Raw genomic sequence first — 14,186 nt, forward strand, 5'->3', positions numbered from 1 at the left:
TTCAGTTCTCTAGACAGGCGCCCAGTTTGGTGCTCTGTTTTTCATTTTGGTGCTGCTGTGGCTCCAGCACTCATTCTCCAGGGTAACAGTGTTATTGCTTTGTTTTCAGAATTTCCAGATAAACTAAGTGCTAGCCCAGAACCAGTGTGCATTCATTCACCCAAGAACTGTCCAGTGAATGCTGACTTCAAAACACACACAGTCTGGGCTCTACTTACAGAGGTTCTGCAGTCATGAGACAAGGTCCCTGGCCTTCAAACATCTTACATCTTGGTGATAGAGTCACCAAAAAAAGAAAAAAAGCAAAAAAACAAAACCCCCCCAAAAAACAAAAGAGTAAATAAACTAGAAAATTTCAGAGTGGCAAGCAGAGAAAATTAAAAGGTAACATGAGAGAAGCACAGTAGAGCTTAGAGTTGGGAGGGTGCAAGTCTCTTAAAAGAGGTCATTCATGCCAGTTTTCTTTGCAGTTTAATCTCTAAGGAGATGGCACTGTAACCCCAGTTGCAGCATATGCATATATGAATATGCATGACTGTGGGATAAGAAGAAGTTATACAAAAGTGGTGCAAATCCTAAAAATTTAATTTAGGGCAATCATATCAGAAATAAACATGCTACCCATGAAAAGGTCAAGATAGACCTTTTCTGACCTTTGGTCTTCCCTCTCTGGCCACTCTGGTGCAAATGTGTGGGTTAAGGCCAAAGGACCCCACAGTAATGGAAGTTGGGATCACATGGCCCTCTTTCGGCAGAAGTTCATTTCTCTGGCCTCTGGAGTTTGGCTTCTTAGCCCCTTGGCATCTGCACTATGTGCCACGAAATTCCTGCCCCAAGAAGCAGTTCAGGGGATCAAAGAGCTATTCTTACTGGCTCCGTTCAGGCCAATGGAGGGAGGGGATAGCGGGAGAGGCAGGCCACTCGGCGCTCCATTCAGTGTCCTCCTCCACAACGGGGCCATTGAGCAGGCGCCACAATCAGGGGCTGAGAAGAAAAGGCCGAAGGAAAGCACACAGAGCCACTGCGCACAGACACGGTCATTCATCACCGGCAAATGCCAGTAACTGGGAACAGCCATCTCAATTTCTGCAAATCCTCCAACCTGCGACAGCTGCTGGTGACTCTGGTGGGCAGCGCTGCTGCTGCTGACGGTGCCAATCCCTAGCCCTGGCTGGGGGCCAAGTCTACCTCACTCAGGTTAGAGATTCGCTGGCGGCGAAGGGTGGCAACAACGGACTTCACAGCTTATACAGCAGCTTACGAAGGACTCCCGTGTATCCCAAAGCACTTCAGATAGCTGGTGAGAGAAGCTATCTGCACAAGCACATTCAAACAGTTTATTCCTAACCCGCTTAACTCAAGGTCTCTGTCAGAACCCAGAGACAGAGTGGAGGAAGGGCAGGGACGGCTCAGCAGCTAGTGGAGTGCAGGCAGTCAACCCCTCTCCCCTCTGGAGCCGCAGTAGCAGGCAGGCCTTCCCCGATAACAGCTGTTACCAAGTAGTCTGTGGGACTCCTTGGGTCTTCAGTTGAGCTGTTTGCTCCCACTGTTTCCATCAGCATCCTCACAAAGCATTTACATGTGAGATTTCTGAACACTCCGGGTACCACGGAGATGCCTGCCACCATACAACCCTCAGGAAACTTCACCTGTCTCACTGTGTCCCAGCCACTGGATCTCCAGCTCTGCTCATACTCCAAAGCCTCCAGGGGCCTGCTCATCTCCTTTTATCTACACTTACCTTATCAGACTTAGCTTCTGGGGAACAATATTGCAGGTAACAGACACAGCGATCAAAAGAAGCTGGGGACTATGGAGGCAGGGGGAAACCACTCAGGCTCAAAGGGCCATGTTTGGAGCCCAGAGCCCAGGGCAGCCACTAAAGGACATTGTAACAGTATGCCAAACACAGAACATAAACCATCCTCATGGGGTTAAAGAAATGCAGCAGGAGGTAATAGTTCTTCAACTGTCATGCCCATCAACCTTCCAATCTTTTTAAACTTCTTTTGATAGAAGAGTTGATGGGAAAGATAAAATTGCTAAAGAACCATTGCCTACCTCTGTATGTATTACCTAGAATGCACACTTACTATTTCCAGTGCGACTTCCCTGGATTTTTCATGATGTGTTTCAAAAGCAGAGCTCACCAAGAGGAAGGGTCCCTGTGACAGACCTTCAGAGAACTGAAACTCGTCATCACAAAGGGGAATCAGGATGATGTGAGTGCATAGCTGTCTATCAGTGCTTTGCTTCCTGCTCGCAGTCTGCTGTCAGAAACCAGCTAACGCTTGGCTGGTGCAGAGCTGGGCCTCGGACGCTCCCCTCCCAGGTCCCCGATCCACATCTGGGAACTTCTGACTCAGATCTTGTGATCTAGGTGCTAACATTTCCATCTGCTAAGAGAAACCGTTCCCTGAAGAGAACATAACTCCTGGCATCTAAGTACATGCTGCTCTGTGGTGCAATATCAATGTTTCTTGGCAAAAAGAAGCTCCTTGAAGGCATGTATTCTCACCCTACTCTCTTTTTCCTTGCAGCACCAAGCAGTAACAGGTGTTAAAAAAATAACCTCTGACTAATCAATGATAGAAAAGAGGGGTGTGAGCCTGAATACGAGCGAGAACAAATATCTGTTACCACGTCTCCCCACCCACCCAACTGTGGGGAAGAAACTCCCTCCTCTCTAGTCAAAGCAGACTGCTCTCCAGGACCATTACTGAGAGGAAAGAGGCCACTCCATAGAGCAGGCTTATTTTGATATGAAGGGTGAGGCTATCATCAGCACATCGTAATCAGCAGCACTCACAAATAAGGCTAAACTCGGAAAAGAACTTAACAATTCGCTATCAAACAATGAGAATCAAGAGTAAAGAAGAAATAGTTTGTTGAAGAAGAGACTAAAATACTTCAGGGCCCCAGAGGAGTTATTTCTGCAGTCTCTGCACATACGACATCATTCATGAAGAAGGCAGAGGTACAAATATAGCATAAATGTCGTCTGCTCTAGCTTGTAATTTAAAATGCAAATGCTAATGAGCGAACTGGTGTATCAGTGGAGTTAATAACCGCATGCCTAGCACAGGGGCCGCATCCAAAACACACACAGAGAAGAGACAGACACCATGTTCCAATTTAAAAATAAAAACACCCAAATTAACCCTAGAAAAATCACTAGCAGATGTACAAGCTCAGGAAAAGGAGGCACACCAGGGCACCGAAATGGGAACTTCTCTACCCGTCGGAGACGAGCCAGTCCATTTAAACGTCTTCCTACATACAGTGATACAGTGAAGGTAAGCACGGGAGTTACTAGGGTTTATTCAGGACTGCTACTGTAAAGCATGAGAATAAGGAAAAACTACAGGCAATCTGAAAAACTTAGAAAGTTTCCACAAAGCCCACTTAGAAGCCCAGAAGTCAACTTTGCAGGGAGCTGTAGGTCTAGAAACCAAAGGTCACTGAAGACAGATGTAGATCTCATGCATTTTTATCATAGGCAAAGGATGGTTTAAAAGAACCTGAAAACTTACCAGGCCTGGATTAAGTGGGCAGTTTAAATAAATGGGGAAAAGCGCTAATGATGAAAAACCACAACTGAGAATGCAGTTGAGTCTCAGATGTCTTCTGGATATGAAAGGAACTTCTGTGGATTGTTCTTGCTCCTACAAGGTCTGAGCCTGGCAGCCCTACCCCAGGTTCTGGGACCGACCCCCTGGCACTGAGAGCAGGCACAGCTCCCTGGCTTCCTTCCAGCCCCTTATGATGGGGCCAGTGGTCCTACCCCGTCCCTCAAGTGGAAACCCATAGCACCCCTCCAGGGGCACCAGGAGAGTGTGCATGGGCTGGCTGCCCACACTGGACACCACATGTTCTAATGCCCCGGTCAGCGCTATTTACATAAAGGGCCAGGCATGGGCTCTGGCGAATCTAGCCTATTAGTGTGGGGAAGCCTCAGGAGAACTTTCTGGAAGGAACCCAAGGTGTGCAGAGACCTGGGGCTTGGGGGCAAAGACACTTTTCCATGATGAAGAACTTTTTCTGCTTTTTAAAAATCCAGTCATATCTCCGTTTGAAAGGGGGATGTGAGAGGTGGTTCCCATAGCAACCAAGATTAAGTCTTACAGGCACAGTGAGAACTGTTCACCCCAGGGCTGCCCATTACCAGATTTCTAAGCATTTCCCTTTAATTTCAAATTACCACACCATTTACACTCCCTCTCCTGCATCCAAGGTCCTGTCATTTCCTACTCTTAGGCTGGCCAAATAGAGAACGCTCCCTCTCAGGGCGGGGAGAGTGGTGGGCAGCCCAGTCCTGGGCACTGCTGCTGGCCACCATCACTACTATAGGGCTGGTGGAAAATGCCAACAGGCTAGGAAGATGGCCGTGAAATATTCACACTGAGATTTATTTTTCTGGGGACACCACAAATACGGGCTTAGAACGAAGGCATCTGGGCACAACCAGAGACAGGAGCTGGTGTTGGACAGACTCCAGCAAAGAACAGCCACCAGAGTTCTGTGAGCTTCCCATTCCCTCCCCCTGTGCCCACCAGGTGGAAGGCAGCCGAAACAAGCTTTAACAGATTCAGAAAGAACCTTCCAGTAGGAGGCAAGGAGAAGGAATGGAAAAGGAACCCTTGGGAGAAAACTCACAGGTCTGACCCTTTTGTTCCATTCTACTGGCTCTCATTAGCTCTGCAGGGATAGCCTGATACCTCTGCAGGACATTCTCCCCTTGTCTCATAGACACTGAGACCCCAAGGCAGCAAGAGGAAAAGGTGACATTAAAAGCCAGAATTAAGGGTTACTGAGGAAGTAAGGGTTCTTTTCACTTACCTTTGACCTACCCACCCAAAAACAATCAATGGGCTTACCCAGGATAAACAGATAAAAATCTGCATCTTTCTTTCCTTGGCATAGGAAACCCAACTGATGGCGTGGGTGGAACATCCTAAATGGAAGGCAGGGCCACCCCAGGACCCTCTCTCCCTCAGCTGCTGGAGTCTCTGGCCTGACTGGCTGGGAGCTGCCACACGTGCCCTGCTGCTCCCCAAACCTCTGGGTCCCAGCATCACACCAAGACAAGCAGGCTGGTCTCATGGAAATAATTAACTAGGAAGCAGGAGAGCAAGAATGCATCTTTACGTGTTCTAGCTCCAAGGTCTGTGGCTACCATGAAACCATGCCGAACAAATGTTACTTTTATTGATGTCTTTATTTATTACTGTGCTGTGTGCTCAGTTGTGCCTGTCTCTGAGACCCCACGGATTGTAGCCCACCAGGCTCCTCTGTCCAGGGAATCCTCCAGGCAAGAATACTGGAGTGGGTTGCCATGCCCTCCTTCAGGGGATATTTCCCACTAAAGGATCAAACCCGTGTCTCTTGCATATCCTGCATTGGCAGGCAGATTCTTTACCACTGTGCCACCTGGGGAAGCCCCCTTATTTATTACTATGTCTCAGTTAAAAAAAAAAAATTGAAATGATTACTGAAAAAAATTGAATCCTTGCCTTTTTGACCCAGAGACCACTCTACTGTGTCCCGAATGTCTCCTCTGATGCCTCTACCAGTTCTCAGGTAGGGGCCTCCCAAGATATTACTTCCCAGGTCACTCTCTTCTGACTCTTTTCAGTTTGCTGATGACCACCCTAAAATCATGGTCCTCAGATGGAACATCGGACTCCATGCCCACACTGACATGGCTGAGCCAGCTCTCAGCTTGCTGCCTTCCTGGATCCCGTATTTCTGGGCTATGAATTAGGACTGTCTTAACTGTGGACAATTCTCAAAGAGATGGGAATACTAGACCACCTGACCTGCCTGTTGAGAAATGTGTATGCAGGTCAGGAAGCAACAGTTAGAACTAGACATGGAACAACTGACTGGTTCCAAATAGGAAAAGGAGTACGTCAAGGCTGTATATTGCTTATGATGCAGAGTACGTCATGAGAAATGCTGGGCTGGAAGAAGCACAAGCTGGAATCAAGATTGCCAGGAGAAATATCAATAACCTCAGATATGTAGATGACACCACCTGTATGACAGCAAGTGAAGAGGAACTAAAAAGCCTCTTGATGAAAGTGAAAGTGGAGAGTGAAAAAGTTGGCTTAAAGCTCAACATTCAGAAAATGAAGATCATGGCATATGGTCCCATCACTTCATGGGAAATAGATGGGGAAACAGTGGAAAAGTGGTTGACTTTATTTTTTGGAGGACTCCAAAATCACTGCAGACGGTGACTGCAGCCATGAAATTAAAAGACGCTTACTCCTTGGAATGAAAGTTATGACCAACCTAGATAGCATATTGAAAAGCAGACATTACTTTGCCAACAAAGGTCCATCTAGTCAAGGCTATGGTTTCTCCAGTGGTCATGTATGGGTGTGAGAGTTGGACTGTGAAGAAAGCTGAGCGCCGAAAAATTGATGCTTTTGAACTGTGGTGTTGGAGAAGACTCTTGAGAGTCCCTTGGACTGCAAGGAGATCCAACTAGTCCATCCTAAAGGAGATCAGTCCTGGGTGTTCACTGGAAGGACTGATGCTAAAGCTGAAGCTCCAGTACTTTGACCATCTCATTCGAAGTGTTGACTCATTGGAAAAGACCCTGATGCTGGGAGGGGTTGGGGGCAGGAGGAGAAGGGGATGACAGAGGATGAGATGGTTGGATGGCATCACCGACTCAACGGACATGAGTTTTAGTGAACTCCAGGAGCTGGTGATAGACTGGGAAGCTTGGCGTGCTGCCATTCATGGGGTCGAAAAGAGTCGGACACGACTGAGTGACTGAACTGAACTGAATCTTTCTGATCACAGAAGAACAATAATTTTATAAAAGGGTATGGGTTGTCTCTTCTACCCTTATACTTCTTACAAATACATTTCTCTTCCTGTATATGCATCTTGTACCTTGGTAGATACAAATACTTTGCTTGAAGGCTGGAACCTTATCTTACACGTTTCAATATTCCTAGCAAAGTGCCCAGTAGACATAAAAAAATTATTAAATAGCCATCTGACTGAGTGACCCACAAGCATGAGGAGGCTCATTCTGGGGATGATTCACAATCTAAAGATGGAAGATAATCAGGCGGTAATCGTAGGCTTGCACTTCCATCCACGTGATCATGGGTAATGGCTTGATGCATAGATGGGGAGCTGAGGGCAGAGCTCTGAACGCTCTAAGGCCGAGAAGGAGATTTACATACCCAGACAAAAGCAGAGGGAAAAATGATGGATGAATCCATTCATTTCTTTAGGTGACTCTTCCTGAGAACGAATATAGGCAAAGTTGTTTTGCCTAAATGAATCGAACACAGCTGGCCAAAAAGGTTAAAAAAAAGTTCCAGATCCTCTTGGACACTCAAATACCATCTCCCTTGGGAAGTCTTTCCCATTCCTCAATTAACTGTTCTTTCCTCTGCACTCTCATGCCACCTATACTCTTCACAACTCTATTGTGTTGTTCTCTGTTGCAGTTTTTCACATGGCTTTCTCAACTATTAGACTACAAGGCATTCAAGAAGGCAGAAATTATCTGATTAACTTAAGCATCAGCCACAACCTATCAGAGAATGCCTTTCTTTTAGTGGACTTGTGATAAAAATCTTGGCCTCATTAAGAAAGTCTCCCCAAACCTATTTATTGTGCTAATTCCTACAAGTGACCCTTGAGGACCTTCTGATACCAACATAATTCATATAATTCACAATAATATCTTCAAAAGTGAAGAACTAGAACAGCCCTAGAAAAGTCTCATGCCCAGCTGCCCATTTCCTGTAATGGGACCCAACTGGAAACAAGTAGGCGGAGGAGACAGAACCAAATGGGCAAGTCCCAAGAGAAAGACTACCCCACTTTACAAATATCCATTAAGTTGCAATTCAATTAAAGTATCTGAAAAGAATTCATAAGTATTAGCAGACCCTGTAATTGCTTAATTAAGGATAGAAGGCTAGCAAACACAACTACAATAACAGCCTGATTCATTAGCACCTCTGTGATAGCAGAACGGGATTTCTCACTTAAACATACACTGGCGTTAATTGTGTAATTTGGTTAGGCACTGGTAATCAATGGGGATCCACCATTCCTGGGGCCAGGAGATGAGGATGATATTCCTGTTCACCTTCCCTCTCCTCTCTCATTAAAGTTCTGGCTCTGCTGAAACAGGCAGTTGATATCTCTGTTAGGATTGACTGGAGAAGAGACGTTACAGAGAGAAGGAAATGTGGTACTTTGTTCAAAGGCATTCAAGGTGGAAGGACACACAGCCAACCCTTTAGCTCATCGGGGACATACATACCATCACTTATCAAACCCCAGACTTCTAGAAGCTCTCTTGCTTGCCTTATGACAAGGGAGGCAGTTTCAAGAGGACATTTGTAATCAAAGAGAAAATAAAAAATTGAAAAATGCCAAAGGGCAGGCAAAGAAAAGCCTCGTTTTCTAGTCTTGTTTCATATGACTAGGTAACTGGTTAATTATAAGCCGCCTGCTGTGATCCACGTGGGAACACCCTGCCAGGTGGCTTGCCACATTCTAGATGGTTGGTACTGTGAGTTCCACATGAGGTGACCTACATCCACTGCCCACCACACAGCCAAACCTGGACATGTTGCTGCCCTACCATTAAGACCGAGGAAATGTAAAGTTAAATATAGGGGTCCCCAACCTCCGAGATCTAATGCCTCATGATCTGAGGTGGAGCTGATGTAGTAATAATAGGAAGAAAATGCACAATAAATGTAATATACCTTAATCATGTTGAAACCACCTTCCCTCCCCTCTTTCCATGGAAAAATAATCTTCCAAAAATCTGGTCCCTGATGCCCAAAAGGCTGGGGACTGCTGAGTTACAAGAGTCCAACTATCTGATGATATTAAGACTCCTTACAATACTTTGTACTGAAATTTCAAATTATTACTCTCTTCTCATTCAGGCATTTGATTTAATGACAGTTTGATACCCGCTATGCTTAGCCAACAGGACAACTTCCTGAGTTGTGCCCTCAGCATGACCCAGACAGCCCAGAGCTAAGAAAGTAATGCAAAATAAGGCACTGTCATACAAAGGTCACAGCAATAAGACACTCCAGAGCCCACTGGTGCTCTGAAATAAAAATGAGAATCATGGGCCAGGCAATCTGCAAATATGTGCCTCAGTGTCCCTTTAGACAAGGTACTAAGTAAAGGTGACACGCAGGACAAGTGAAAATGAACTAAAAATAAAGACAAGGTAAACTTGTTTCCTTGGTGGCTCAGTGGATAAAGAATCTGCCTGCAGTGTAGGAGACCTGGGCTCAATCCCTGGGTTGGGAAGATCTGGAGAAGGAAATGGCAACCTGCTCCAGTATTCTTACCTGGGAAATCCCATGAACAGAGGAGCCTGGTGCGCTACAGTCATGGGGCTGCAAGAGCTGGACACGACTGAGTGACTAATTCACTACCACTAGACTGCTTTTGTTCTAAGAGAAGACAGTGTATGAAGTGAAGTGAAGTGAAGTGAAAGTCGCTCAGTCGTGCCTGACTCTTTGAGACTCCATGGACTATACAGTCCATGGAATTCTCTAGGCCAGAATACTGGAGGGGGTAGCTTTTCCCTTCTTCAGGGGATCTGCCCATCCCAGGGATTGAACCCAGGCCTCCTGCATTGCAGGCGGATTCTTTACCAGCTGAACCACCAGGGAAGCCCAAGAATACTGGAGTGGGTAGCCTATCCCTTCTCCAGCGGATCTTCCCTACTCAGGAATCAAACCGGGGTCTCCTGCATTGCAAGCGGATTATTTACCAACTGAGCTATCAGGGAAGCCATAAGATAGTGTATGCAGCTCACTAAATGCTGCCAGATGAGAAGGAAGGACGCTTTTAATGCCCACAGAATGTTGGCCTTGTTAACACAGGACAAAGACTGCCGTGATTGCCTCGAAGAGTGAAGTAAATGCTCCTAGGCGGCGGCCTCCGCAGTAGGCGGGGGACTTTGAGCACTCTCAGTTCTGAGGGGGTAAGGTCACCTGCTCCGTGGCCAAACCTGAGCCAGGTGCTGGGAGGACTGAAGGGTAAACGCTCTCAGGAGGCGCTGACCTGTTAGCTACAGCTGACTCTGCCTAGCCCCACCTGCTATCCCATCTGACCAGGCAATCATTCCACATACAGGGGTGCAGGAACCGTGACAGAGGCCAGCTGGCTCGGGCCAAATGCCACTCCCTATCAAGCTGTGGGGCCGTCTGCCCAAAAAAGGCCACATGAAAATGGAAGTGTCCACCCCACCTCAAAGTCCAGAGGGCTCTCCAAGAGGCTGGGAGTGATGAGACTAGCACATACAGGACTGCTGAACAGCTCTCTCGACTTTCCCCTTGAGAATCACAACAATAACATCATTTTTACCGGGTGCAGGGAGTGTTCCACAGAGAGCCACCAAGTTGTGTCACGCGGACCACTGTCCAGGTGAGCAGCTGGAAGGTGTGAGTGTCATGTCTGTTTACACTCACATTCAGCTTTGGGGCTGGTTTCAGACGACCGAGGAGCCCTTCTCTCCAGGATCTCCAGCCATGTTCTCCATCTCACTCATTCTGTTTCCACTAGGTCACTGCCCGATGGATGACTGACTTGCATCCCCTCTGAGTTCCTGCTCCTGAGAATTCAGACCAGTGCTTCTCAAGATCCTGGTATCCTCTCACTTCATCTTTTTTATGTGCTTGCTAGCCAAGAAGACTTCGTTGAGTTTTCCATTCTATAATTGGCACTATGAAGACAATAGGTATACTGAATAGCTTTTCTAAGTATTCATGTCATGTTCTGTTCCGATCCTAACAATTACAGTTTTTATAAAGGTACTCAAGATGCTGACATCCTTAGAATGACCCTTTAGCACTCAATTTTCTGCACTGCTTTTTCCATTCTGTTAGACTGTTATGAAGAGCTGTCTATTTTAAACTCTGTTTCTTCTTACCCACGTTTACTCCCCAATTGTCTGTAATCTGTTAGCTGAATCAACCCTGATTAAAAAAAAGAAACTCCGTGACTTAGTAATCGATCAGTAGTATAAAATAATTCCACAGTTTTTACCTACTCGATCTTTTAAGGTAGAACCCAACACTTGGCTTCCAGAAGACTACTCTCTCAGGATTCTCCATCTAATCCTCTGGACACCGACTATCTGTTGCAAGAACCTATTCTTAGTGTTGCCCGTGCTGGTGGACATCAAACTCTGCCCAATAACTCAAGCCCTGGGCCACTTTACTTTCTCTTCTGTATTCAATGTCACCCTCCATCCTTGACCCCAAAACCCAAGTCATTCCCTGAATGAGGAAGTCTTCCTCTTAAAAACTCTTCTAACCTTTCCTCTCCTCTTTCACCAGCTTTTTGGCCTCTGTCCCTCTTGCTTCTTAACCACTCTCCCAACCTCCAGCCTCATGTATTCTAACTTATCTACCAAGAAAAACATGTCATGCCCCTAATACCTTAAACAACTCTGAGGGTCCACAGCATGTTCCGTGGAAGACTAGCTTCCTTCTGTATTTCCAGCCTCAGCCCACTCTTCACTCTACATTCTACCAAAGGATTCATGGTTCCCTGGACACATCAGAATATACTGTACCTCTATATCTTTGTACCTGTGGTACCTCTACCTAGAATATTCCTTCTCCTCCCCTCTTGTCCTGTCCTTACAACATTGCAGACTCATATCTCCTTTCCAACACAGCCCAGATACACAATCCCTGACCTCCACCCAACCAATGATTCCCTCCTCTGTGCTAGCTACTTCTGTGTCTTATAAATAATTCTATTTTCTTGCCTACCACCAAACACCACAGCTTGTTCACATGCCTGTCTTTCCTCTAGAGCATCTCAAGACCTAGGCCTGTGTCTTACCAGAATGCAGAGTTCCTTGCTCCAAACTCAAAGAGGAAAGCCAGTAGCTCTTCTTTCAGTGAGCATTCTGCTAAGTCAGGAGGCAGCTGGGGCAGCTCCTTGTCTTGATTTATTTGAATTAATGTGGTGGTCAGAGTCTCTTAGAAACACACGGTGCACAACTGTGCCATTCCACACAGAGTTAAGAAAAGCTCTGGTTATGAATTCACTAAGTCTGTGAGGAGGGCAGGAAGGAAACACTTATTGATGATCTACTTTATGGCAGCCTGCTCTGAACGTTTATACATCTCATTAAATCCTCACAAAAATCCTAAAAGGTAAGAAATGCTCTCCAGTTAGCCAATGTGTAAACCAAGGCTTGAAGAGAGTAAGAAAAACAACAACAACAAAATTCGCTGAAGTCTCCTGCTCATACAACAGCAGAGCCTCCTGTTCAAACCGAGGCCTCCCTGCCTCCTCTCTCTCTCATGACTCTCCCATGTTCTGTATCCCTGCCAGGATTCTAAACAAATCAGAAGATGCATAACACAACTGCATAGAGGATGGCAGGAGAAAAATGTAAAAGCTCATATTTTTATCAGGTATTAGCTTCTGTAATCTATCTTTCACTATGTAAGGTAACTCAAGCAATGCCTTTTGAATTGCTAAGGCTTAGAAGAATGCCAAGTACACAGGAGAACCGGCGGACGCCAAGGCAAGTGATTAGGCTGCCTGTGTCTCAGCAAGGTATGACCAGAAGGTTCTGCAGGAATACTCCAGCCAAGACAGGTCTAAAGCCCTGGGCCGGCTCCATTCAGGTGGTTTTAGGTTGGGAAGCCAGAACCTCAATGTTTTATTTCCCCTATAGATCTGTGGCCAAGTTTCCGGGAAAGAATAATGCTGTTTCTCTTTCACACCTCTGGGATCAAGCTCAACGCTGCCAAAAGGATGCTTTTGTTTTGCAGGCAGTGAGCAAAGAATGAGTTGAATATTATATCTCAAACCCTGTAACAACAAGGATTCACTGCTAAGAAACTCCTCCACTACGAGAACCTTAATAGGCATCCTGCCCCTCCGTTCACTTACAGCACACATGTGCAGACAACGAAAGCACAGGCCTCCAGGGGGGCGTGGCTTTGTCACAGCCTTCCTTTTCTAGAGCTGCCCTGAGCTGTGTATCATACATCCACTGGCCCCTTCAGAAGGCCTGTAGAGGCAAGAGGTGATCAGTAAGAGGAGACTTGCAGGAGACTCAAGGAGCCATGAGGGCCAAGCAGCAACCGTGTGCTTCATGGCCACATGCTCAGGGAGTCACTGATCACACCTAATGATCCATTTAGCTGGGGTCTGTAGGAGACCCTTATTGGGGAAGACACTATCAGTGCCTTCAATAAAAGGGAGGCTGAGGCAATGTGGCAGAGAATGGCAAATTCTACTCAGGAATTCAACAGAAGTAGGGCTGAGGCAACAGGACAGCCCTAGAGAAGGCAGCACGCAGCAGGTAAACACAACGGGAATGTCCTTTGGGAGTGAGCAAAAGTTTGTGTGCACAGCTGTGGGGTGACCCTCCCCCTCAAAGACCACAGCCTCTGCAAAGTACTGATGGAAATAATTTTCTTGTCTGCCAGCAGGGAAATAATGAAGCCATCTGCTCCTTGAATGCATACATGTGAACTACTCATAGAGCATGGTTCACACATAGACTTGTTGGCTTGTGAAGTATTATTAGAAAAGATAGGGTAAGAAAGATGGACATTTGGTCAGCAAAGAAAAGGAGGAAGGCTTGGGACAGTCCTGACAGTCCAGTGGTTAAGACCGCCTTCCAAAGCAGGGGCTGCAGGTTCGATCCCCGGTCAGAGAGCTAAGATCCCACATTGTGCCTCCTGGCCAAACAAACAAAACAACAAAACGTAAAATGGAACTTATATTGTAACGAATTCAATAAAGACTTTAAAAATGGTTCACAAACACAGCAGGGCGGTCTAGCCCAAATGGCAGACATTAGCCATGAACACTCACTCCATGATGAACACTGTCTTAGGTCTGGAATTCCCTTCACTCGGGATATGAGTACATATGTGTCTCATACGCTGTCCTACGTGCCCACGTCCTGTGGTTGGCAGGAATGAGAAGCAGGATGGAACCAGTGCTGGGTCTGCAGTAACAGCAGGATCAAACTAGGAGCTCTGTGTTCACGTCTCCATCAGAGACTAAAGCACCCACATGGGCTCCAAGTCCTGTGGAAAACCCAGTGGGAAGGAGGGCATGTGACCTCCAGGGATGACTTCTGAGTTTCAAGAAGAATTTTCAGAACACCACATAACACAGGAGAC

The 14,186-nt window shown here is 46.4% G+C and overlaps 1 protein-coding gene across 1 annotated transcript in view; it reads right to left on the reverse strand.

Moving 5' to 3' along the window:
• The window catches only part of SND1 (staphylococcal nuclease and tudor domain containing 1), a 421,566-nt gene that overhangs the window by 141,840 nt on the left and 265,540 nt on the right, over positions 1-14,186 (reverse strand). The window lies entirely within an intron of this gene.

The sequence above is a fragment of the Bos mutus genome, chromosome 4 (assembly GCF_027580195.1).
Source record: "Bos mutus isolate GX-2022 chromosome 4, NWIPB_WYAK_1.1, whole genome shotgun sequence".
Lineage (NCBI taxonomy): Eukaryota > Metazoa > Chordata > Mammalia > Artiodactyla > Bovidae > Bos > Bos mutus.